Raw genomic sequence first — 26,052 nt, 5'->3', positions numbered from 1 at the left:
AAACCAGCAGTGTCATTTATATTATTAATCACTTTTAACATTCACACACACACTCACACCCAGATGGATGCATCAGCGGCAGTTCAGAGTTCTTGCCCAAGCATACTTTGACACATGGACTGTAAGAGCCAGGGCTCAATCCATCCAATTGGTGGACTCTACTATCTGAGCCATAGAAGTCTGGGATGTGTGTATGTATAGCAATGGCTCATAAACCACATCATACAACACTCATTGTATTTTTTTTCTGGTTTTCAATCATCTCACTAGGGCAGTACATCTTAGTGTCCAAGGACTCCACATTTCCAAAGAACAAACAATTTATAGTTCCTCCTCTTGGATCTCCATTTATCTCCCAGTCTGAAATCCCATTGTCTTCTCCATAGTATGCCAAAGTGCCATTTCAATTGTGACTTTTGAATTAAACACAGCATTTGTTAAAAATAAAGAATTCATTTATGTTTTTCTTTAGTGGGTTCCTGACATTAATGTTGATGTTAGTTTTACTTTTGAAAAGAGTAACTTATTTAAAAAAAAAAAAAACACTAAAGGGATCATTTAAAAACGGCAGGATAAATCTTTCTATAGCATGATTGAAAGCAAAATGATTGAGTTAAAAAAATATGAGAAATAAATCTAACATACCTAATATCACTTTATACTCAATTAGAAATAAGAAGACCAAATGTGGACTTCTTTTAACCAGCTGAGCCCTATGCTGACACCTTTTTTTTAATTATGTTCATGCTCAGTTACATGCTTGTGAGATACTAGCACAGTAATTGAAAACTTTTCCACCATCAGGCCAGCTATCAACAGTTTACACCACCACACTGACAACAAATTTGGCAATGCTTCCCCCACTCTTAATAGCTTTAAATAGACCTGCTTAGTCTGTGAGCTGCAGCTGCTTCTGTGCATCTACTCTGGTTTAACCTAACTGAGCCTTTTAAGGCTAATGCCAGTAGTGCTATTTTTAGATTAAACTACTGATATAAAAGCTTCGTGTTTTAAATACCTTTACATTTCTGTTCCAAGAAAAAAGTTGGATTGTTATCTGTCTCCTAAAAACCTTTCCATTTATATTATATGCTATATTATCTCTGTGAAAGGTTTTCTCTTACTACACAAGGCAGATTTCCCTAACTAGGCATCTAATAAAATAAAATTAATTAATTAATTAATATTAGCTAGATTTATATGGAAAATCCCATGAACTGTTTGGTCAACTACTCCTTTTGACTTTCTCATTGGCTGGACTTCTTTCTTCTCTTGCACACCCTGACCCTGCCCCTCTCTACCATTTTCCTCCTTCCCACTCACTAGTTCTCACCTCCTTCAAATTCTTTTGAGACCATTTTTGATTTAATTTTTTAATTTCTTTTTGGCGATGGCTGAAAAAAGCAAAGCACAGATGAAAAGAAGTGAAAAAAACAAAGAGATGATGTTGAAATCACAAAGGATGCAAAGGAAACACAAAATAAAGAACAGAAGACAGTGGATAATGGAGAGGTTGCATCAGCTGAGGCAGCAGCGACCAATGCCCATAATGAAGATTTTCAGTTTGAGCCAATGGAACTACCTCCTTTTGAAATCATTACAGGGTAGGTTGCTGCTTTATTATATTTACTTTAAATCATTTGTATATGGCAGGATACTCCATCACTCTGTCTGAAACAGATTTTCTGAGGATCCACTATACCCAGATGGTCGCATTGAGAACTATTTCACTTCAAGTGAAGTATCAAAAATTTGGTTGTGCTGAATATTAACATGCTACTTAGGCCCTTGTTTGTTTCAAGTCACCTTGTTCTCCCAAAATCAAGACAAAATTTTATATTAAATTCTAATGTTTAGCTGATGATAAATCAGGTCTTCTTTTGGGCCTGATTTATCAGGCCCTAAAGAAACACAGAAGTTTAGTGTTTAGTGCTATTACCTCACATTAAGAAGATCCTGAGTTTAACTTTGCTGGCTGGGGCTTTTCTGTGTTGCATGCTCTCCCCATGCTAGTGTGGGTTCTTTGTGGGCACCTAACCCAAAAACATGTATGGCGTTTGATCAATTGGTGATTCCATGGGTGTGGATTTTTCTTTGTGTTAGCCCTGCAACAGACTGGTGACCTGTCCAGGATGTACCCTGCCTTTTGCCCTGTTACAGCTGGGATAGGCTCTAACAACTCCATAACCCTAAATTGGATTAGCAGAAGAAAATGGATTTATGATGGATGTTTTCCTTTGCTGTAACTAAAGCAGAGACATTATATTGCTTAATGACAGTATGTAAAATAAATGCAGGCACTGTGAGAATAGAATTATTCAGGAAATGCAAGGGCGTAGGAAGGAGTTTACTATTGGGGGGGACATATCGAAACCTGACAGATCCGTAAATACTTGGAGCAAAGCATAAAAAAATGCTATTTGATCTTTTACTTTCTTCTTTTTCAAATGTTTCTTGGAAAAATAGTGTTGTGTACACCTATATTATTGCATGTATAATTTACATATATTTATGTTATATAATCATAAGACATGGACAAACCACCAAACAAAATGGCTTGTGTCTTTTATGAAGCATAATAACCATGTCATTCCAGGCTGCAGGGCTTACTTTATCGGCTGGCCACACTGGTACTAGTACAAAGGAGTATTCGGGCCACATTGATCAAAAAATAAATTTTGAGAATAAATTCAAAATTTTGAGGAAAAAGTCAAAATGTGCAGATTAAAGTCGTTTAAAATCAAACAACTGCTACGACACGTCTGTTATCCCCTCCAGAATGTCTTGTATTATGAGTTAGTGAAACTATACTTTGGAATCAGTTTTAGTAACAAGGAAATGATTTCTCTTTTAGTACATAAACACGATGTAGTGATAAGTATGAGGACGTTAAAGAGAGAATGCAGAAAACTGCATCTGCTCAGAAGGAAAAACCACACAAACTGGCAACGGTTAGATGGAAGGACGGCTGCACCTTCATACAGTACAGAGGGGACATGCAGACCCACAAGACACAATAACACAGCTGATCAAGTTGTTTCTACCCAAGGCATTTTGTAGAGAGTATAGCAGCTGTGGCCGTTATTTGACTTGAAATGACGACTTAGGCGATTTTGACTTTATTCTCAAAATGCACAAAATGATTTTTTTTTTTTTTCTCAATGTGGCCCTCACACTTCATATAATAGCAAGCTAAATATTTCAGTAGCACAAAAGTTATTTATTAATGCACAGAAGTGCAAAGTTTGATATATTTTATTGGTTGAAAACATTTAATAATGGGCCAAAATGCAATTATGTAGGTTGACTGGCAACAGAACTGGTTCTTTAATTAAACAACGTTCTGACATGAAGGAATCCTCACAAATAATGTAATGAACAAATTATTCACTTTTAATTTCAAACTTAAGTTAAAAAAACAGCTATTAAAATATGCCTATTCAGTTTGAAACTCTCATAAATCAAAATAAATATCAATAAAAATAATAATAACCAAAAGAAATAAATAAAAGTGATACCTCTCACATTTAATAGACAAGCTGTGTGCCTCTTTACAGCCCTGCATTTAGCCAAACAGGTACACAAAAGGTTAAAAACATTGGCCTAAGCAGAAGAGCCAGAATGATTTTTCTGCCTCTCATTTCAAATTCATTGCAAATTGACTTCTTGTCCAGTAAGTAAACTTTATCCTATGTATGAAAGTAAACTGACAAACAGCCATATTCATGGTAACATTCCCGACAGACCGTTTTACCTCATTCAAAGAGTTTCTGACTCCTGCCGCTTTTTCCGGCTCCCAAACACTTGTTCAGATGGGGAGCAGGGAGAGTGCAGTGGCATGACGCTACATTGCGCCTTCAAAATAAAAGCACGCAAGTTAAAAGTTTTTTCTCCTCCGTGGTGTAATTTTTGGGTGGGACAAATGCGCCTGTCTCCAATATTGGGGGGGACATGTCCCCCCCGGTTCCTACGCCTATGATGACATGAAGCACATATGAGGGAGAAACAACATTCCAAACCATGTTATGAGAGGCAATCACTTTCTGGCAGCCTGGAAATGGGATATTTTCAGTTTTAACATCCCTTTACAGTAATTTCTGCTATTATAGAGGGTGTGTATGAGGCATAACTTGTCTCACATGATGCCACTGAATGACATGAAGCACATATCAGGGAGAAACAATATCCCAGACCCATGGTATGAGAGGGAATCACTTTCTGGCAGCCTGGAAATGTCCTATTTTCAGTTGTAATGTCCCTTTACAGTAATTTCTGCTGTTATAGAGGGTGTGTTTGAGGTATAACCTGTCTCACATGATGCCACTGAATGACATGAAGCACATATCAGGGAGAAACAAGATCCCAGACCCATGTTATGAGAGGCAATTACTTTCTGGCAGCCTGGAAATGGGATATTTTCAGTTGTAAAGTCCATTTACAGTAATTTCTGCTGTTATAGAGGGTGTGTTTGAAGCATAGCCTGCCTAACATGAGGCTTATGAGCTGTAATAAGTTTTTGGCAGCTGTTAAACTCCTTGTTCTCAATTGTTGCTTTCAAAAACAGTACAAAGTCATAAGTATGGATGCGCATGGCGTCTTTATTTATTTACCTACCAACAACAGCTACAATCTTTGAACCAAGGTAAACAAAGAGAGTAAATATAATATTCCATAAATATAAATTATATTGTGTAATTCGTGACTGGGCTGTAAACTGCAAACCACATTATCTTTCGACACACTAAAGTTCCATACATACATATATGCATGCATACATACATGCATACATACATACATACCTTTGCCTTATAAAAAGAGCATAAAATTGTAGTTATTTGCACATTATTTCAGTTTAATCCTGAAATGAGCAGCTGGTTATGTACGGTAGGCGTTTTAAGCTAGTTGCTGCATCTTTAAGGAGCTGCGTGCTCCCGTGGACCACATGAACGCGGGGCAGCTGTAGCTTTAAGGAATTGCATGTTCCAGCGGCATGCAATCAATTTCTGGCAGCCGATCACTTTATGGCACAACACCGGTAAGACGTATTGGATTGGATTGTTGATCTGCTGTATTTGTGTAGTTAGCTTGGAAATGCAGTTTTATTTTTGGAAAATATTACTTTTTGTTTTTTTAACTTTATAAAAAAACAAAATGTATATAAAAAGGTGATGCAGTGAAGGTGAAAATAATTAACATTGAATGTTTATAGTTTTAGCAGCTGTAACATTTTGGGACCTTAAAGATTAAAAGTGTATAATCAGTTTAAAGGTGCCTCAAGGGTTAATGACCAAAAGCACTGATGTACTTTTATCAGTGTTAAATTTTTTCAAAGTACTTGTTCACTTGTCTTTTATTCACAAGACGCACAGGAGTTGGTACTTTGTCACAGAACCATTGTTTTTGATGACAAAGATGGCCTGATTTTTTATTTTTTTTTTGCATTCAGGGTCTTATCTGCTATGTGTGCATTCAAAGTCAAGAGACTCAAACTTTCAGTGTAGTTTCCTGATTTTTCACAATATTTCATATAGTTTCATAATGACTTAATGTGTGCTCTGTGTCAACAGCTGCTGGAGGTGAGGGCGAGTGACCTGGCAGTGAAGGAGGTTGCCTTCTGGGACGGTGTCACCACTGACCTCATGTTGGATGAGGAGGATGGCGTCTCAGAGGGCGTATCGGGCTGGATTAAGACCCCCAAGCTTCCCCAGCCAGGAGCTCAGTGACCTCTGAGCCAAACTGCAAGACAGACTAGAAGCTCATCCTAAATACAATGCCATGAACCATAACTGTTTGTATGCTGGACCATGCTCTGAGAGAAAGCCACCACCACATGGCCCAGACATAGCAAAGCATTATATGACATAATGTTTTTGTTTTCTTTATATATATATATGGATTATATGATGTGTGTGTGTATGTGCATATTGCTTTGTAAATAAATAAAAAAAGACATTCAAACTTGTGCCTCACAATTTGTTTCTCTTAATTGAATTCCCTTTAGTTGAGGTTATTAGCATGGCATGAATACAACATAACATACAAGGTATATGACAGAAATAATCATTAAAAATAATTTCTATTACTGGGTTATTATTTATTAGGGAGGGGCTTACCCAGGCCTGTCTTTATAAAGGCCAATGGGGGGACAGATCTACCAACCAATCACATGTGAATGATGAACTGTGATGTCATTTTTTTCATCCAATGACAGACAAGCCACGTGGGTCTGTTGCCGCTGCTTTGGCTTGCAGCGCTGCTAAACATATGTAAAGTAAAGTTGTTAACACCTCCTGCCGGCCGGCTCCCACATACCTCTACCCCCCGCTGCTTCTGGTGGTACATAAACGACCATATCCGTCTCAGGTGCCGTTTACACGAAGCCGTTTTCACTGGAAACGGTGTCGTTTTGATGCGTTTCAGCCTTTCGTTTACACGATGGCGTTTCAGAAACGATCCGCGTTTACACGAGGACATGTGAAACGATGAAAACGATGTAGTTCCCATGCCAGGCCACAAGTTGGCGTTGGTTTTCTCTTTGCAGTTTGTTTACGCAAGACGCGCATGCGTGGAGTGACACAGTAGGTAGTGCGGCAAATTGTTCATTACTTACAAAACGGCCAATGTGAGAGGTTTTGTGTGGACCGATGATGAGGTTGGATCGCTGCTGCACACAACGCTGAATTACAAAACGGTAAAAACACAGGAAAAGCATAAGAAGCACTCGTGAATCCGCGAGTACTGTTTATCAGTTTGCGCGTGCGCGAAAAACTGGCCGTCGCAACCATAGTGCGCATGTGCGAGTCGAGCGTTTTCAAATCACCCCGGTTTCAAGTGTTTACACGAAAACGCAAGCCGGTGCGTTTCTGAAACGCTCCACTCTGGACCCCGTTTCTGAAACACATCGTTTTCACTCTGTTGTCGTGTAAACAGAAGGCCGAAACGCATCAAAACGACACCGTTGTCGTGTAAACGCAAGGCCGAAACGCATCAAAACGACACCGTTTCAAAATGAAAACGGTCTCGTGTAAACGGCACCTCAGGCGAACGAAAATGCGTTTCCCCGTATGCTGACGAAAGCTGCCGTTTACTAGCGACCCCCGCGTCAGTATACCGGGATGAATATGCGTCTTTTCGTGCAGTGTGAATAATGTGAATGCAGGTGATTCAGCAAAGAGTGTGCTCTAGATAAAGTAGGTGAAGATTACACTGAAATAGACAACAGGTGGAAATTATTGGCAATTTGCAAGACACGCTCAATAAAGGAGTGGTTCTGCAGGTGGGAACCACAGACCACTTCTCAGTACCTACAGATGCAGCCACCGAAAATGGCCGGCCGATCCATGACGGGACCTTGGCCGGTCCTTGGCCGATTCGTGGCCGAACCTTGGCCTAAACGCGATCCCCCGCTAATGACGTAGGAATTCCGGCCACTGGTGGGAACGCCCCTAAGCAGCATTTGGGGAAAATGGTGGTAATGTCTTGTTTATCCACCAGGAGGAGCAGTAATAGTGGAAGCGCATTCATTTACAGTCCGCTGTATACTGTACCAAGGATCCTCACATCATTGAACTGTAATTGTAAGCGGAACTGTCCATTAAAAACAATAGAAAGATGAGATTAAAGCGGTCATTATAGTGGAGCGGTGAGTATTGTCTGGAGGGACGGGCTGGGCTTGAAGTTCAGCCCGTGACCTCGGACAGGCTGTGAGCGAAACTGGGTAATAAAATAAATAAAATAATTCTGATCACCAGCCGGTTTGGCCTGGCAATGACCTGGGAAGCCTAATCCTCTCATCAGTGTCACGTTGTTCTTCCAAGTCTTCACAATGTTAAGCTTTTTGTTTGTTTATATTTTCCCTTTTATTTTATAATCAAAACTGCGACCAAAATGACTCCTTCTCAAACTAATAATACTGGCAGTCGTCATTGTATGCTGAGCTAGGGTTAGGGTTAGTAATTGCATAATAAGTGGATTATTTACTTCTTTGACTCTCCTCCACCTGCTTCATCAAACCTCAGCAGTAAACATATATGAAGGTAGCAGCTGACACAGTAACAGTGAGCGCAGCGCACTGTGCAGTCTAAACTCTGCTCTGATTAATTATACGAATGTACAGCGAGTCAATCAGGATTGTGAAACATCAGCTGCAGAGCCCCAGTCTCCATCATCAGAGCCCTGCCCGGTTCATTTTCCATTTTATAAACAATACTTTAGAGGTTTTAGTGAAGTCACACTGTGACAGTGACGTGCATTAGTGTGTGTGTGTCATCAGTGGCTATAAAAGGCCTTTTCTTAAAGGATAAAGTGGTGTTTGAGCCACAGTTACGGCGGAGCGGCGGCTCCTTGAAATGGGACGCAGCCTTCCTGCGGCAGACAGCTAGCAGCAGGAACCGGACGCGCCAGGTTAGCCTAAGAAGCTACTGAGGCGTCCGTGACAACCACCATAGAAACAGCCTTTTAAGACCGTTTTAAAAACATCCTCAGAGTTCAAACGAGCAAAAATATATGATTTGAAACAGTTACAGCTGCAGAGCTGTGGCGGCTTCTTTAAACGTTGTTTACATAGATGATCATGAATGATACGATGTAGCTAGCAGTGTAGCTAGCAGTGAATGACGTGACGTCATTGTGTGCGCATTTCACAGCTGTCTGTCTCAGTCTGTTGTTGATATTATTCCAATTAACATGTGTTTACTTTCTCTGGACCATCTCAGGTCCACCGTTACAATTTCAGCCTACAAAATGATTTAAATATGAACACACACTCTAACATCAGTGCGCTTTATGAAGTCCAATCCTTAAAATAAATATTATGTTTGTAAACATTCGTGTCTCTGAAATAAGTACAGATGTTCATGTTTGTCATTACCATTTTATTTGTTTAGAGAATTGTGAACTTCACATTGTGTATCTAATCAGAGTCTCAGCAACCTTCAGTCAGAGACTGAGACTGGATCACAGCTTTAACCTCTGCAGAGTCACAGACAGACACAAACCTTCCAAATCACACACAAGCAGCCCAGTCTCATCATTTTTGGATGCCTCTACTGTACACTACACTGTGATCAATATATTATAAATGAAAAGATAACATTCACATAAAGCTGTTTGAAAGTAAAATTAATAGGTACTTTCCAATAATATTTTTAAGGATCTCTGTCAGAGACCAGACAGAGCCATGACTCTCAAGAACCAGAGACTGAAATATGGAAAGAAAAAAAAATCCCTATGAGAAATAAATGTGTAACAGTAAATATTTTGTCCACTGGAAAATAATCGTTTTGAAACAAAAGCTTGGGATATCATCAAACCAGAAAAATAGAACTCATTTTTTTCTTTAATAACACACCTTAGCATGTAGTAATGTGACACATTTCCAAACAACAATACATAGATTTTGTTCAATGTTTTGATTGTGGCAGTGAAAACACATGTTGCTGTGTGAGTGTGACTGGCAGCCTGTGCACTGAGACCATGAAGCCCACTTCTCTGAAGCAGCTTCTTCTTCTTCTTGGCATCAAAACAGAGCTGGGAGAAATCTACCAAAAGGAGAAAGAACATCTGAGGTGAAACCAGTCAGGACAAATGATTAAATTATATATAGTAGTTCAATACAGCCTCTCAGGTAGCTTTGTGTTGATTTCAGCTCACTGCTCCTGTCTGTGGACCAGTGTTTTTTATGTTTGTAACCACTTAACTTCCATTCATCTATTTAACTCAGGGAGGAGAAATGTCAGGTTGGTGCAGGCTGGTGAGTTTAGGAGGGAGGTGCGTTTGGTTCTCTGTTGTCATTATCTGAAAGATTTGGTTCACCCTGTGGCTGGGCTGTATCTGGGGTTACGTTGGACCTGTCACACTTAGCAAGTTTCCCAGGTTGGTGTTTATGGTTTAGAACTTCAAGTTCTGGAGCAGCATCTGTGGCTGTGTAGGGTCCCGTTGGTTTTTGCTGTTTCTCCAAATCTGCGTTGGAAATTAGGTTATTGATCTCAGTGCATTCCTAAACAGGCTGAACAAGGTTATATAATCAAGGGAGGGTGACGACATGTTTCATGGCTAAATAACATAACTGCTGCAGTCTGATGGTGACAGCAAGATCTGAAGCAGTGGGTGACGAGGAAGAGGAGGAATACAACAATTTGAAGAGATCCCTCAGTCTACAGTCAGCACAAAGGCTACATTAGTGGCTGTTTGAGTTTCCTTCCATCTGCTGTGAACCTGAAGCACGGAGAACACAAAACATCTCTTCCAAATCTGGGATCTCAATTACAAATTTGTTCTTATTAAAGGTGAAATATGTGTTGTGACCTGGCTTTTTATACACCTGGCGACCCTGGGTCATCAGTGGTAACCCATCCCCACCCCCACACACATTCCGATCTACTGGCCCCGTGTACATAACAAAAGGTGGCCTAATGAGATGTAAACTGCCATTTGGAGGCGCTTGGTAGAAAAAGGAGTAGTGTGAAAATGCTGGTAGTTCTAGTGGTCCAAGTTGTTCACCCACTCTACTCTAAGTCTCAGAGTGGGCTTGGTTTGTGGCCTGAATTTGAGTTCAAGCTTCTCCAAACTCCACTGGTGTTGCTCTGCTGTAGCTGGTCCTCCATCTTCTTTCTATAGGTGTTTTTTACATCCCTGATTTTCCTTCTGAGATCCTTCTGCACAGCTCTCAGCTCCTCCTTATTTCCTGATCTAAAGGCTCTCTTCATCTCCTTCAGGAGAGCCTTTGTTTCAGAGCCACAGTTATGTACAACAAGTAATACTCAAGTGAATGTTAAACATGTATTAAAAGAAAAATGATTCAGCTCAGCTCACAAGAAACTGCTGGATACTATTCTGGAAATGCCTAATGAATACAAGGCCACTGTGAGCAATGACAAACCTTTAAACATGATAACCAAAAAGTACACATTAAGTATCATTGCTCACCTTTATTTATGAGAATGTCACTTCTCAAAATGATTGCATGCTGTCAGCTCTCATGGGTGAAGTTTGGCTTTGAGGGTTGGAGAAGAAGCTTTCCAGCACCTTTGGATTTCCAATTCAGTTCTGAAAGAGCAAAGACACAAACTACAATGATGTATGAAGCGTAAATGTTTGATTGTTGCTGCAGCACTAAACAGGTTTATAAACTGGTAGCTGATATAGCCTGAAGTATTAAAGATGAACCTCCTCTTCCACAAAAAAAAAAAGATTTAGTGGTTCTTATTGCTGTTCTCAAATCTGCTCCCTCCACTGATAAACAACAACAATGTAAAACATATTAATGAATCAGTAACAAAATTATGGTGTTGAAAGTAAGTAGCCTGATGCTTCTAGATTAGTGACTCCAAAGCAGGCTGAGTCAAAACCTGAGATGGAGTCTGGGTTTGTTTAAAGCTGAGGACAGTGAATCAGTCCCTGCTCACTGACAGGATTCCCAGAGTCTGGAAGCTAATACACTGTAAGTAATACACTGTAATACACTGTAAGTTTCCCTGTAAGTTTCAGCTCATTCTCAGGTGCTGGCAGGTTTCATGGATCCTCAGGTTTGTCACAGAGGATTAAAGGCAGCCAGACTTTCAGTTTTATGTGTATAGCGCCAAATCACAACAGTCACCTCAAGGCTCTTTCCACAGAAGAGCTGAAGGCTCTGCATCCCATTCTACTCTTATGTATCATAGGAACCACAAGTAAGCCAGCAGTCTGAAGTATAAACAGACTGCTCTTTGTTTAAATAGTGAATATAAGAAACTTGCTAATATAAGGTTTGTTTACAGTGAATATAAAGAAATCACGGGAACCTCCCCAGCAGTCTAGGCCTATAGCAGCATAACTAAGAGAGGCTTCAGGGTCACCTGATCCAGCAACTGTGTTCAGACCAGTATCATTTTATTTTACATTGTGATAACCCTGGGTCAGTTCAGTGCAGATTAAATGAAGCACTGTACTAGCAGATATTGAATATGGATGCACTGAAGCTCATCAGGATATTTATTTGGAATCTGTGGCTGAAAATAATCATTTTACTTAACTAGTAAGTCCAGAAGCTCATATTTCTGTCATAACATTGTTTAATAGTGAACGCTTTCCTACGATATCCGCTAACATTTGCACAAAAGACAGCAAAACCCGCAATAATTTCTACAAATGCATCTCAGAGTTGGGATATCAGCGCTCTCTTACACCACATTAATCTAATTTCAAGTGCTTATTGAACTCACTGCCTTAATAATATCACTATATAAACGCTGTCCATTGAAATCCTCTTACCTGAACACTGCAGCATCCGCCGGAAGTCAGCGAGCATGGCTTCTGTAGTCCTTCTTCTGTAGTCCTTCTCTGTCAGTGATCCTCCGTTAGAACGATAACTACCTTCTCGACTGACTACGAGGTGCAGACGGCCCTTGCTGGCCCATATCTACTGGCCTGAAAACCGCTAATAAAGTCAGTAATTACCTGATAACATCCGAAGCGGGTGAACTAATGCAATTTACCTGGACAGCAACGGGAATACGCGTGACCATGGTTACGGCCGATGGGGTGATGGGTACTGTAGTTCATTTATTTATTCATCGTTGGTTCATGGATTTAACACAGAGGAAAAACGGCTTCAGACCACGGAACTCAGAAAAAATTGGACACCGAATATAGCACTAACCATAAACACGTAAATATAAATTTAGACCTAAAAAGCCCCACAATTGTCATCGTTACAACCATAAGCAGCACCCCACATTAAATGAAACAAGGAGAAATTCATGTCAAAAGGAAAAGTGGCGCTTAAGGATCGCAATTAAAGGCATAATTCAGCTTCTGAGCTTCCAGTTCAAAAGAAAAGGGGGAAAAAAGGGGGACAGGGGCAAAAAAAAACAAAAAAAAAACTATACTGCAGCTTAGAAGCCGTGCTCAGAGGCACGAACTTTATCCCACTGCATTTCAGGCAGGTTAGAAGTCGTGCCGAGTAACACGAAAAAAGAGGGAATTCGTGTTCATGAGCACGAATCAATAGATTAAATTTCGTGACTACTGCACGAACTGCCGTGAGACCGGGTTGGCTCAGCGCAGCACCGCTTCTTTTTTAACCTACTGTATTTATTTACTTATTTAGTTAAAAGATGAAGTGAAACAAAGGAATCTTTTGGTGATTCGCAATGGAAATGTGTGAAAGGTCATACTGACAAAAATTTTAGGCATCTATTTTAGGTTTTCAAAACTTGATACTTCACCAAAACTTTTTTGAATCACAGAACTCAACGTTTTTGTTAAGAAGGCGCCACCTTTTGGTGACAGTCTACAATTGAGGTAAAGGGGTGTGTTCATGCTGGAAAGTAGATACGCCCAGGAGAAGGAGGGGGACTTCCAGCCCGACGACAGCCGGACGTCGGCCAGCTGGGAGCTGGACTTCAGCTGGCCGACGTCTGGCTGGATGCGGCAACATTAGGTGGCTGCATCTGTATGCTTTCTGGCTGATGTTTTGGTCACTTTTGAATTTTGGTGGTGCTTTCACACTCGTGGTAGCATGAGACAGACTCTACAACCCACACAAGTGGCTCAGGTAGTGCAGCTCATGATGGCACATCAATGTGAGTTGTGGCAAGAAGGTTTGCTGTGTCTGTCAGCGTAGTGTCCAGAGGCTCGAGGCGCTAACAGGAGACAGGCCAGTACACCAGGAGATGTGGAGGAGGCCGTAGGAGAGCAACAACCCAGCAGCACGACCTCTACTTCTGCCTTTGTGCAAGGAGGAATAGGAATAGGAGGAGCACTGCCAGAGCCCTACAAAATGACCTCCAGCAGGCCACAGATGTGCATGTGTCTGCACAAACAGTTAGAAACCGACTCCATGAGGATGGTATGAGGGCCCAACGGCCACAGATGAGGGTTGTGCTCACAGCCCAACACCGTGCAGGACGCTTGGCATTTGTCAGAGAACACCAGGATTGGAAAATTCCCCACTGGCGCCCTGTGCTCTTCACAGATGAAAGCAGGTTCACACTGAGCACATGTGACAGACATGACAGAGTCTGTAGACGACGTGGAGAGCGATCTGCTGCCTGCATTATCCTTCAGCATTATCAGTTTGGCAGTTGGTCAGTAATGGTGTGGGATGGCATTTCTTTGGAGGGCTGCACGGCCCTCCATGTGCTCACCAGAGGTAGCATGACTGCCATTAGGTACCGAGATGAGATCCTCAGACCCCTTGTGAGACCATATGCTGGTGCGGTTGGCCCTGGGTTCCTCCTAATGCAGGACAATGCTAGACCTCATGTGGCTGGAGTGTGTCAGCAGTTCCTGCAAGATGAAGGCATTGAAGCTATGGACTGGCCTGCCCGTTCCCCAGACTTGAATCCGATTGAGCACATCTGGGACATCATGTCTCGCTCTATCCATTGCACCACAGACTGTCCAGGAGTTGGCGGATACTTTAGTCCAGGTCTGGGAGGAGATCCCTCAGGAGACCATCCGCCATCTCATCAGGAGCGTGCCCAGGCGTTGTAGGGAGGTCATACAGGCACATGGAGGCCACACACAATACTGAGCCTCATTTTGACTTGTTTTAAGGACATCAAAGTTGGATCAGCCTGTAGTGTGTTTTTCCACTTTAATTTTGTGTGTGACTCCAAATCCAGGCCTCCATTGGTTAATAAGTTTGATTTCCATTGATGATTTTTGTGTGATTTTGTTGTCAGCACATTCAACTTTGTACAGAACAAAGTATTCAATGAGAATATTTCATTCATTCAGATCTAGGATGTGTTATTTGAGTGTCCCCTTTATTTTTTTGAGCAGTTTATACCTTATCCAGGCAATACCTATTTTTATTCCTAATATGTTTTTAATGAGCTGGACTCAATTTTCTCATCCTACATCTGGCACGGTAAACGCCCAACACTGCACGAAAAGAAGCATATTCGTCCCCATATACTGACGCGGGCGCCGCTAGTAAACGGCAGCTTTCATCACCATACGGGGATGCGCATTTTCATTCGCCTGAGACGGATATGGTCGTTTACGTACCACCAGAAGCAGCGGGGGGTAAAGGTACGGGGGGAGCCGGCCAGTGGGAGGTGTTAACGTCTCTACTTTACATATGAATAGCAGCGCTGCAAGCCGAAGCAGCGGCAACAGACCCACGTGGCTTCTCTGCCATCACAATTCAGCACTCACATGTGATTGGTTGGTAGATCTGTCCCCCATTGGCCTTTATAAAGACAGGCCTGGGTAAGCCCCTCCCTAATAAATAATAACCCAGTAATAAAAATTATTTTTAATTATTATTTCTGTGATATACCTTGTATGTTATGTTGTATTCATGCCATGCTAATAACCTCAACTAAAGGGAATTCAATTAAGAGAAACAAATTGTGAGGCACAAGTTTGAATGTCTTTTTTTATTTATTTACAAAGCAATATGCACATACACACATCATATAATCCATATATATATATATATATATATATATATATATATATATATATATATATATATATATATATATAAAGAAAACAAAAACATTATGACATATAATGCTTCGCTACTTCTGGGCCATGTGGTGGTGGCTTTCTCTCAGAGCATGGTCCAGCATACAAACACTTATGGTGCACGGCGTTGTATTTAGGGTGAGCTTCTAGTCTGTCTTGCAGTTTGGCTCAGAGGTCACTGAGCTCCTGGCTGGGGAAGCTTGGGGGTCTTAATCCAGCCCGAGATGCCATCCTCCTCATCCAACATGAGGTCAGTGGTGACACCATCCTAGAAGGCAACCTCCCTCACTGCCAGGACACTCGCCAGCAGCTGTTGACACAGAGCACACATTAAGTAATTATGAAACTAAATGAAATATTGTGAAAAATCAGGAAACTACACTGAAAGTTTGAGTCTCTTGACTTTGAATACACACATAGCAGATAAGACCCTGAGTGCAAAAAAAAAAAAAAAAATTAATCAGCCCATCTTTGTCATCAAAAACAATGGTTATCTGACAAAATCCTGTGCATCCTGTGAAAAAAAGACAAATGAACAAGTACTTTGAAAACATTTAACACTGATAAAAGTACTTCAGTGATTTTGGTCATTAACCCTTGAGGCACCTTTAAACTGATTATACATTTTTTATCTTTTAGGTCCCAAAATGTTACAGCTGCTGAAACTATAAACATTCAATGTTAATTATTTTCACCTTCACTGCATCACCTTTTTATATACATTTTGGGTTGTTCAAAAGAAGCCAGATTTTACATAAAGTTAAAAAAACCAATAAGTAATATTCCCAAAAATAAAACTTCATTTACAAGCTAACTACACAAATACAGCAGACCAACAATACAATCCAACACATCTTACCGGCTTCCTTCTTGCACGTCACTGGGCAGGATTTTTAATGGCTGCCGCCTTTTCCGGAACGTGAGGCTGACTGTAGCGCAAGTTGTGGCAGATCATCTCGTAGGTTTTGCAAGAAGCTGGAAAGCATTTTTGTACATTGTAAATAAAGAGCATAAACACAGTGTATACATAAACATATCCAGGCAAAAAAACCACAAACAAACAACACCAATAGATACTTACACACAATTATATCACGGTCCACACATTAGGAACACTCACACTCATGTTGTGAGCGAATACAGTCTGTGGAAAATAAAGGTGAAAATAAATAAGAGTAAAAACATTTAAGTTCTTCTCTCCTCCACACATTGAATACTGCTGCTTTGTTTCTGATTCTTACCTCTGCAGAGGATCATACCGGCTTTTATTGGATTCAGAGTTGTGCAGGCCGCGAACTGCTTCCTATAAGATGAAACCAAATAAAAATAAGAAACCAAATCACAATACGTCTGTCAGCTTACTGTGACCACTTCGCCACTCTTAGTATTTTTGTTTTAGAAACGACCAAGTCTTACCGCGGTTTTCAGATTGTCCTGCCGTCTTTTCTTTGTTAGAGTCCAGAGCATCGAGTCTTTATACAATAGACGCCATCTTGTCTTTAAGTTGCGAAAAAACAGGAGATAACCCACTCATTGCAGCCAGCAGTGTCTTCTCGTCTGCAGCGGGGCTGGTTGAAGCTGGCCGGTAGAGAGGCCCGCTTTCACGGGGAGCTTCTGGGGTGTTGAAAACATAGACAACCTCCATTGTCGTACCAAAAAAGCAGCGTAGACAAAGAACGCCATTCAGTTTGAACGGAAGAGAACGACCGCGCTGATTTCCTTTGGTCTTGCGAGACCTTCAGCGTGATCCCGCACGTGATCTGTATTGTCCAATCACAGGCCAGGACGCTGCCACACGGAATTCAATTCATTTCATTTCAATTCAATTCAATTTTATTTATATAGCATCAAATCACAACCAACAGTCACCTCAAGGCGCTTTGTATTGTGGGTAAAGACCCTACAATAATACAGAGAAAACCCAACAGTCAAAACGACCCCCTATGAGCTGGAAGACACACATCCACTGTCCGTTTTGGTTTTGCTGATATCTCTTATGTATATGTATGTATAGCAAAATAAAAGTTTATATGTTTTATATGTATATATGTTTTCTTATTACATCTGCCTTGGTAGTCTTTAATGTCATTAATGCATGTGAACATTCACTGAACGTTTATGGCAGCGTTCATGGGATGTTGTCTGAATGTTCAATGCTAGCTGGGAAGCCACTGCACAGGAGAGGATGATGGTGTGACAGACTTTTTGTTACAGTGAAATAGACTGAAAACTGAGTATGTTTTTCAATGAAAATAATGCTTGTAGTGTCACCAAAATCAAGTTATAGCCTGTGTTTATCCCCCTCAGTCCACTAAAGTTCAGGGTTCACAAAAAACTCCATGACAAAATCTCACAGACAGAAGCTCACAGACAAAAGCTCACAGCCTTATTGGAAAAAGGGACAAAAGCTGAAAACGCCCGAAAGTATATTTCTGATTAGATAATACTAATTTATAAAATAGAATGACTTCTTCTGAGTTTAGTCTAGTTTGAATATTTCTCTGTATAATTTATGTGTAGTCACATTGTAATGGAAAAAGACTTAAAAGATGATAATGTAAATTTGATTACATATATCTCAAAATAAAAATATGCTGCTTACAACTGTTGGGTGGGGTAGACCACTGGTGACCGCTGGTGAGTACTTGATTTGCATTTGTATGACTCACAGAAACCTCCTTTACATATGAGAGCCAGACCTGAGGAGAGGGGCACAGAGAGTCCACGGCAGTTTCCCTACAGTTTGTTGTTCTGGCCAAAGCCTCCTGCTGAGAGCCTTAAAGCTCAAGGCGCGCGGCAATATTACATACAAGAAACTGTCAAAAACCCACTTTTCATGCAGTGCAAGGCTCAATAAGATCCATCTTCAAAAACCTAAGAGAAGAGGGGGTTTGCCCCAGTACATTACATTTTATGGGTTTCCATATCCCTTTTTGACTGCAAATTAAAACCCAATTAAAAGCATAGTTGCCAACAGATCACAGAGTTGAGCAGGTTCTGACGCAGGCTGTTTATTAGACATCTTAGTTGCACACAAATAGTTAAACAGAGACAGACAGTTGCACAGTGAAGACTGAGATACACACACAGAGTAACAGAAAAGAAAGAACCTGTTTATCATGCCCTGGCTTCCTCATCATACCCTCCGACAGAGGAAGATTAAGTATGAGTCCAAATAAAATCAAACTGTCCAAATGATCCATGGCGATGAGCAAGCTCTGTTGCAAAAAGTTACTAGTACTTAGAAATATACAAACACAAAAAACAGAGGAAAAAAAGCAAAAAGTGAAAGCAAAAAGCCCTCCCGGGAGGTTGTGCCTTAGTAGTTGCTGGAAAAATGGGCAACACGGACAAAGACTGTCACTACATCTTCTCTTCTCTCCTCTTCTAATCATGGTATTTATATTCTTTCCCTTTCTTTGTCTAAGATTTGTGCTGAGTCTGCACTTTGTAAGCATACATTACAGGGTCTCATCAATATTCTCATACTATCTAATAGAGCACAAACATCCCGGAGCATTTTTAATTCATCAGCAAGACAGAAAGAAAAATTCATCACAATAATTGTCAGAAACAACTTCCTTGTGGCCATCCTACATTACTCCTGGAGAAGGATTTACAACCACTCACATTTACAAAGACCAGATATGAGGGAGAAAGTGGGGCCCAATTTGCCCCTAGACTTGTTTCTTAGACAGATTTACACTTTTTTGATTTGCCTTTCCAAAATCTTTGGCTGTGCTACATAGGCAAGATAGCCTATGGCTAGGTCTACTGGACAGATTTATCCCTATCATGAGTATAAATCGAAAAATGGGCAAACAGGATGACTGGTTGTAATGGAGACCAGGGGTTCCATTACCTTTACCTGCTTATGTAGTAGTAGGTTTTTAAATAAGCTATATAAAAAAGAACACACATTACTTGTTTGGAGGATTCTTTATTGGATTTAAGTTAGTTTGTATCATGGCAGTTATGAAAGGTGAATGAATAGAGGGGGACTGGCCATCCTACCTGTATAGAAAGAAAAACCTTAGTCAGAACTGTTCACAATAATCTGTTTCATAATTTTCATTCTGTGTTGTAAATATTTGCTATGTGTTAAGGTTAGCAGTACTCACCTTCTCCTAGTTGTCTCTTCAGCAGGGTGTGGAGCAAAAGTTTGGAGGTACCTCAATCACCTGCTTATGAGCCCCTGGGGCGAACCAAAGTATCACGTGAGGGGAGTTTAGATTAAAGAGTTTTAATATAGATGGATAAAATCAATTAAAAAATAAAAGCATGTTATTGAAATATTTTTAGGAATGTGTATATATGTAAATGTTCATTCTTTGTGTTGGATTTTGTTTGGTTTTGGGAATGGGATTATTGTGTTTCCTTTGTTGGTTGCACCCAAACTTGGACCATTCTGGATGCTCACTTGTGACAGGGGGAGTATAAAAGGGAAGCCATTTGCTTGTAGATGATGGTGGTTGCTGTGTTTGTTTTGATGACTGTGAAATGCTCCTATTTATTGAATAAAGACCTCAAGTTAGATGAGTTTATTTCAGCCTCATGCCTCTGTTTAAACGCCAAGGGACCGCTGGCCAAACTGACACTGGTGTCCTATACATGAACCCAAAATGGGAAGTTTTATGAGCTGAGACCCCTAAGCATGAATTTGAATGAGCAACAGGTTCAACAATGGGCCAGAGCAGAAGATTGGCATGATAAAAAAAACCACAACACCCCCATCCCTAGTGTTATTATCATATATTTGAGTCCTTTGTACCTACTGGCTTTTATTTGTATGTATAAAGGAAAACAAACAACAAACAGTGATTAAAAAAATAAGAGGTCTGAAAATGGCAAAAAATGACACCTTAAATTGAAGATGACTAGCTTTCTGTTGGGTTTTGGGTATGGCTCTAAAGACTTTTTTTGCATGTCTCAGGATATTACATGAGATTGCACAATTTCAGATGTGTAGATAAGATGTAGCTCTGGGGCTATGTATAAAACATGCTATTTCATGATTTTTCGAGTTCCCACTAGGTGATGCTCTAACGTTTACTGAATATAGGTAATGTTATCATGCCAGAAGGCTTATCAAACCACGGAGGGTTGGTGCAGACAGGGCAATGTGACTTTGAGTTACAGAAATTTTTTTTTCATGATGAAACATCAAAATTTGCCATCCTTCAAGGGTCACGCCCTTTGGCGAAAACTCACAGTTTTGAAAACAATGTAAGGCCAAATCCTTAAGGCTTTCCAGGTGACATTCGAGATGGTTCTGCTCAGCCACCTTGGAGCTGTACCTCAAAGTGTAAAACATGACATTTCCTGTACCCACTAGGTGGTGCTGTGACTTTCATTAAATATTGTCATATGCTTATATTCAGGGGCAGACCCTCACCCTACTGAACAAGTTTAGTCCAGATTGGATTATGTAGGTGTGAATGAGAGCCAATCAAAATTTCCAGACAAATGATCAAAATTCTGTGTGGCGTCATAGCCATGATCCCCACCCAACACTCACCAGTTTTTAAATTTAGATTCCCCCAGGTGGGTAGATTACACAGATTAAATATGAAGTTGATCCCATCCAAATCCTAACTACTGTTAGACAATGATGATACTCTGTAGTCTATATTAACAATATAGTCATTCTTATCAAAGTGTCTTGAATAGGAATCAAATAAACACAAAAAAGAACTTTATCATATAATATATATCTTCTTTCAAATAAAAAGTGCACTTAACATGTCCACTTCAAAAACACAGCTTGAACATAACAAATGCCACAACAACTTATAGTAGAAAACCTCAGTGTTTTGCAAACTCTAATTCTGTCCAAAAGCATTGTATTACCAGGGATAACACAACACAACAATACATGAGATAGAGGCAAGCTCACAGCTAATGCCAGTTCAATATCATCATCATGCATAAGTCCCCGTACAATGTTTTAATGGATGAAGGTTATAGTTAACTATAACCCTATAACCGAACATGTCATGTTTGCGGAGTTACGGCAACAATTAGCATAATAACGCCGTAATAATATGCTATGTTGGTTGTGAAGTGCAGTTTCTCAGCTTTCAGAAATAACTGCCTCAGGCTCTGTGCTAACCAGCTGTTCGGGTAGTAGCGGCGATGATTGTGGTAAAGGAGTCGCTCTCATGCCTCCGCTAGTGACGATACTCCCTGGCTAATCAGTGGCATGCTGTACTCCGCGTCATATTTTTGTATCTCCTTGGATCGCTTAGAACCTCAGGTGAGTGAGTACAGAAAAAAGGACCGGCAAAGTGTACCTGATTCTAATGGAGATGCCGTCAAATCATGGCGAGTCGAGTCGACCCACAGCGAGTCGTTCTGTATGGAAACGCGGCTTAATTTTCTTGTCTCTATGTACAATGCAATTTGCTACCTGCTGCTATCTAGTCTAGTGATATGGAAGAGTAATACATGAATATGCTCCCAGTCACTATTACAGCACAGACACTCATGACATATTAGGTGAAACTGGATAATTTCCCACGGCACACCTGACGATCTCCCATGGCACACTAGTGTGCCGCGGCACACTGGTTGAAAAACACTGCCATAGAGCCGCTAAAAGGGGAGAGAGGAAGAGCAAAAAGAGCGCTCCCCCCGAACTTTACCACTGCCATTTATCCCCCAAACTCACACCTCCCCCTTCAGTTATCAGGGCCAGTGGGCATAGAATGGTGCTTCCAATCCACTATGAACCATACTAGTTCGATTCTTTTGCAGAGGCTTCATGACACTGTTCTCTGGGGGCTGTCAAAACAAACAATTTTCTCACGTGAAAATACCTCCCACAGGAGCACTCCCCCATCCAGCTGTCCATAATTTCTCATTACTAGAAACACTTTTAGGGTGGTCTCATCTTAGTATACAAATTTACTCCCTTACATTATTACATTAGCTCAGGTGGGACTTCAACCCCCACTTCGGGACACACAGCTCCCAGCAACTTCACCTTCATACTGGCAATATAGCGTCAAAAGGGCACAGTGTACAAAAGTGAGACTCTAGATATGAATGAGTGTGGTTTTACTGGTGGAAAAAAAAACGAGGCCCTGAGCTTAGCATGCCTCAGTCCTTTCCACTCACCTAAAGCATGCAGTGTTCCAATGTGTGAGTGACAATATAGGTGACAAACAATATAAAATGTGTCCATTAATCCAGTGTGTGTGATTAATATAGGTATTAATAAATGATATAGAATAATTACAGTAAAATACCAATATCAGAGTGATAAAAATATACAACACATTACATATACAGTGGCTTGCAAAAGTATTCATACCCCTTGAACTTTTCCATATTTTGTCACATTACAACCACAAACATAAATATATTTCACTGGAATTTAATGTGAAAGACCAACACAAAGTGGTATACAATTGTGAAGTGGAAAGAAAATTATACATGGTTCAAAACATTTTTTAAAAATAAAAAACTGAAAAGTGTGGTGTGCAAAAGTATTCAGCCCCCTGAGTCAATACTTTGTGGAACCACCTTTTGCTGCAATTACAGCAGCAAGTCTTTTAGGGTATGTCTCCACCAGCTTTGCACATCTAGTGACTGAAATTTTTGCCCATTCTTCTTTGCAAACCAGCTCAAGCTCAGTCAGATTAGATGGAGAGCGTTTGTGAACAGCAGTTTTCAGATCTTGCCACAAATTCTCGATTGGGTTTAGGTCTGGACTTTGACTGGGCCATTCGAATACATGAATATGTTTTGTTTTAAACTGTTCCATTGTAGCCCTGGCTTTATGTTTAGGGTCGTTGTCCTGCTGGAAGGTGAACCTCTGCCCCAGTCTCAAGTCTCTTGCAGACTCCAACGGGTTTTTCTTCCAAGATTGCCCTGTATTTGGCTCCATCCAGCTTCCCATCGACTCTCACCAAAATCCCTGTCCCTGCTGAAGAGAAGCAGCCCCATTGCATGATGCTACCACCACCATATTTGACAGTGGGGATGGTGTATTCAGAGTGATGTGCAATGTTAGTTCTCCACCACACATAGCATTTTGCATTTTGGCCAAAAAGTTCAATTTTGGGCTCATCTGACCAAAGCACCTTGTTCCACGTTTGCTGTGTCCTCAACATGGCTTCTGGCAAACTGCAAACAGGACTTTCTATGGTTTTCTTTTAACAATGGTTTTCTTCTTGCTACTCTTCCATAAAGACCACATTTGTGCAGTGCACGACTAATAGTTGTCCTGACTAATAGTTGGGGTGGCTGTAGCTCAGTAAGTAGAGAAGGTCACCTGCTGATCGGAAGGTCAGCGGTTCAAATCCTGGCTACTCCAGGCTACATGCCAATGTATCCTTGGGCAAGATACTTAACCCCAAGTTGCTCTCCGACCGTTCTGTCGGAGTATGAATGCGTGTGAGTGTTAGTTAATTAAAAAGCACTTACCTTCGTAACAATGGAAGTGCTTGTATGAATGGGAGTGCATGGGTGAATGCAAACAGGCTGTATAAGCGCTTTGAGTGCTCATACTGAGTAGAAAAGTGCTATATAAGAACTAGTCCATTTACCATTCTGTGGACAGATTACCCCACCTGAGCTGTGGATCTCTGCATTTCGTCCAGAGTCACCATGGGCCTCTTGGCTGCATCTCTGATCAGTGCTCTCCTTGTTCAGCCAGTAAGTTTAGGTGGACGGCCTTGTCTTGGTAGGTTTACAATTGTGTCATACTCTTTCCATTTCCAGATAATGGATTGAACAGTGCTCCGTGAGACGTTAAAAGCTTGGGAAGCTTTTTATAGCCTAAGCCTGCTTTAAACTTCTCCACAACTTTATTCCTGACCTGTCTGCTGTGTTCTTTGGACTTCATGATGCTGTTTACTCCCCAATATTCTCTTAACCAACCCCTGAGGCCGTCACATAGGAGCTGTATTTGTACTGCGATTAGATTACACACAGGTGGACTCTTTTTAGTCATTTGCAGTCATCAGGTAACTTCTGAATGCAATTGGTTGCACTCAGAGAAAAGGGGGCCGAATACTTTTGCACACCACACTTTTCAGTTTTTTATTTTTAAAAAATGTTTTGAATTATGTATAATTTTCTTTCCACTTCACAATTGTATACCACTTTGTGTTGGTCTTTCACATGAAATTCCAGTGAAATATATTTAATTTATGTTTGTGGTTGTAATGTGACAAAATATGGAAAAGTTCAAGGGGTACGAATACTTTTGCAAGCCATTGTACCTTTGCCCAGTTACCAGTCCATTTGTGGGAATAAAGTTTTATTGATTTCTGTAGTGAATTATGTTTATGCCTATCACAACATTGGTCAGGTAGTTGAGGGGGTGGGCCAGTTTTTCCCTTAGGTCCATGTTCAAGGAAAATTCTTGCTGCCACTGTAAAGTTAGATGCTTTTGCTAACTAAACCTGTTACATCATTAACCCTTTAACACCAACTGTGTCATCAACAAGTGATGTGTTTCAAATGTCCCACATTTATGGGCAGTACGAGTGGAATAACCCTATGTTGGGTGTCAAGTGCAATTTCTCAGCTTTCAGAAACCATTTGAATTTTTCCATTAGGACAAAATGTTGCATAATTACGGTAACGCAAAAATGCGCATGCCGAAACGCCTTGGCTGTTTATACGATCGGTCTCAAAGGCTGTTAACAGGTGCAGTGAGCCTTTGTCCCTTGCACTTGGCTAACTATAATGTCATCTGCTGTTAGCTGCTCCAAAAGATTTTCAAAAGTCAAAAGTTTGGACACATTTATTCATTCATACTGTATGAGTTGTCTAAACTTTCGACAGGTACTGTAACTCAGTGGAAAATTGCATCCCTGACCAGATATGTATAAAACAGCTTACATTATGTCAGGATATGAAATTTTTTTTCCCCATTTATTCTGTTTTATACAGGGACCGGATAGATCCTTTTGTCTTTAAGTTCCAGTTCAAGAATGTTGAATACTCCTCAGGACGTAATAAGACTATCCTGTGTTACTTGGTGGATAAAGGGAACACTGCTGATGGACTGTTAAGGGGATACCTGGAGGACGAGCATGCTGGAACTCATGTTGAGGAGGCCTTCTTCACACAGTGTTTCCCACATGAAGACCCTGCCACTCAAATACACAGTCCCTGGTACATCATTCGCTTATAATATAGCAATAAGAATGTACTGATTTCTCTTTTTACATTTTAGACTATTTTGTTTCTTCTATAGATGTACTTTACTCCAGTCTACAGGGAGCTCTGCCCCAATGCAGAAAAGCTGCAATTACGCATTTTGGAACGCTCTTCAAGTATTATTCATGGCATTGTCATTTACACTGTAAAACTAACAAAATTGAAATTGTTTAGAAAAATATTAAATGGTGAATTTAAAATATGCATGAAAAATTATGGCTCTCTCTCAGCAACTATGCCCACAATGGGTAGCAGTGAGTGATTTGTGGGGTTATATGGGCAAGGCAAACCCACACTTATACCACATTGACCTATACTGAGTGTGCCCCCACTGCAGTTCTGCCCTTTAGGGGCCTCCATGAGGGAATTCTGTGGGCAGCCCACAATGGGCTTGCTCACAGTAAAATGCTTATTGAC

General features: G+C 40.6%; 1 pseudogene; it reads left to right on the top strand.

Annotated features, from left to right (window-relative positions):
* The first annotated feature begins 1,390 nt into the window (after positions 1 to 1,390).
* On the top strand, positions 1,391 to 25,590 carry LOC115776261 (probable C->U-editing enzyme APOBEC-2; annotated as a pseudogene).
* Positions 25,591 to 26,052: the final 462 nt, after the last annotated feature.

The sequence above is a fragment of the Archocentrus centrarchus genome, unplaced genomic scaffold (genome assembly GCF_007364275.1).
Source record: "Archocentrus centrarchus isolate MPI-CPG fArcCen1 unplaced genomic scaffold, fArcCen1 scaffold_29_ctg1, whole genome shotgun sequence".
In the NCBI taxonomy this organism is placed as follows: domain Eukaryota; kingdom Metazoa; phylum Chordata; class Actinopteri; order Cichliformes; family Cichlidae; genus Archocentrus; species Archocentrus centrarchus.
Note: the sequence above shows the minus strand (reverse complement) of the source record. Positions and strands in the feature narration are given on the sequence as shown.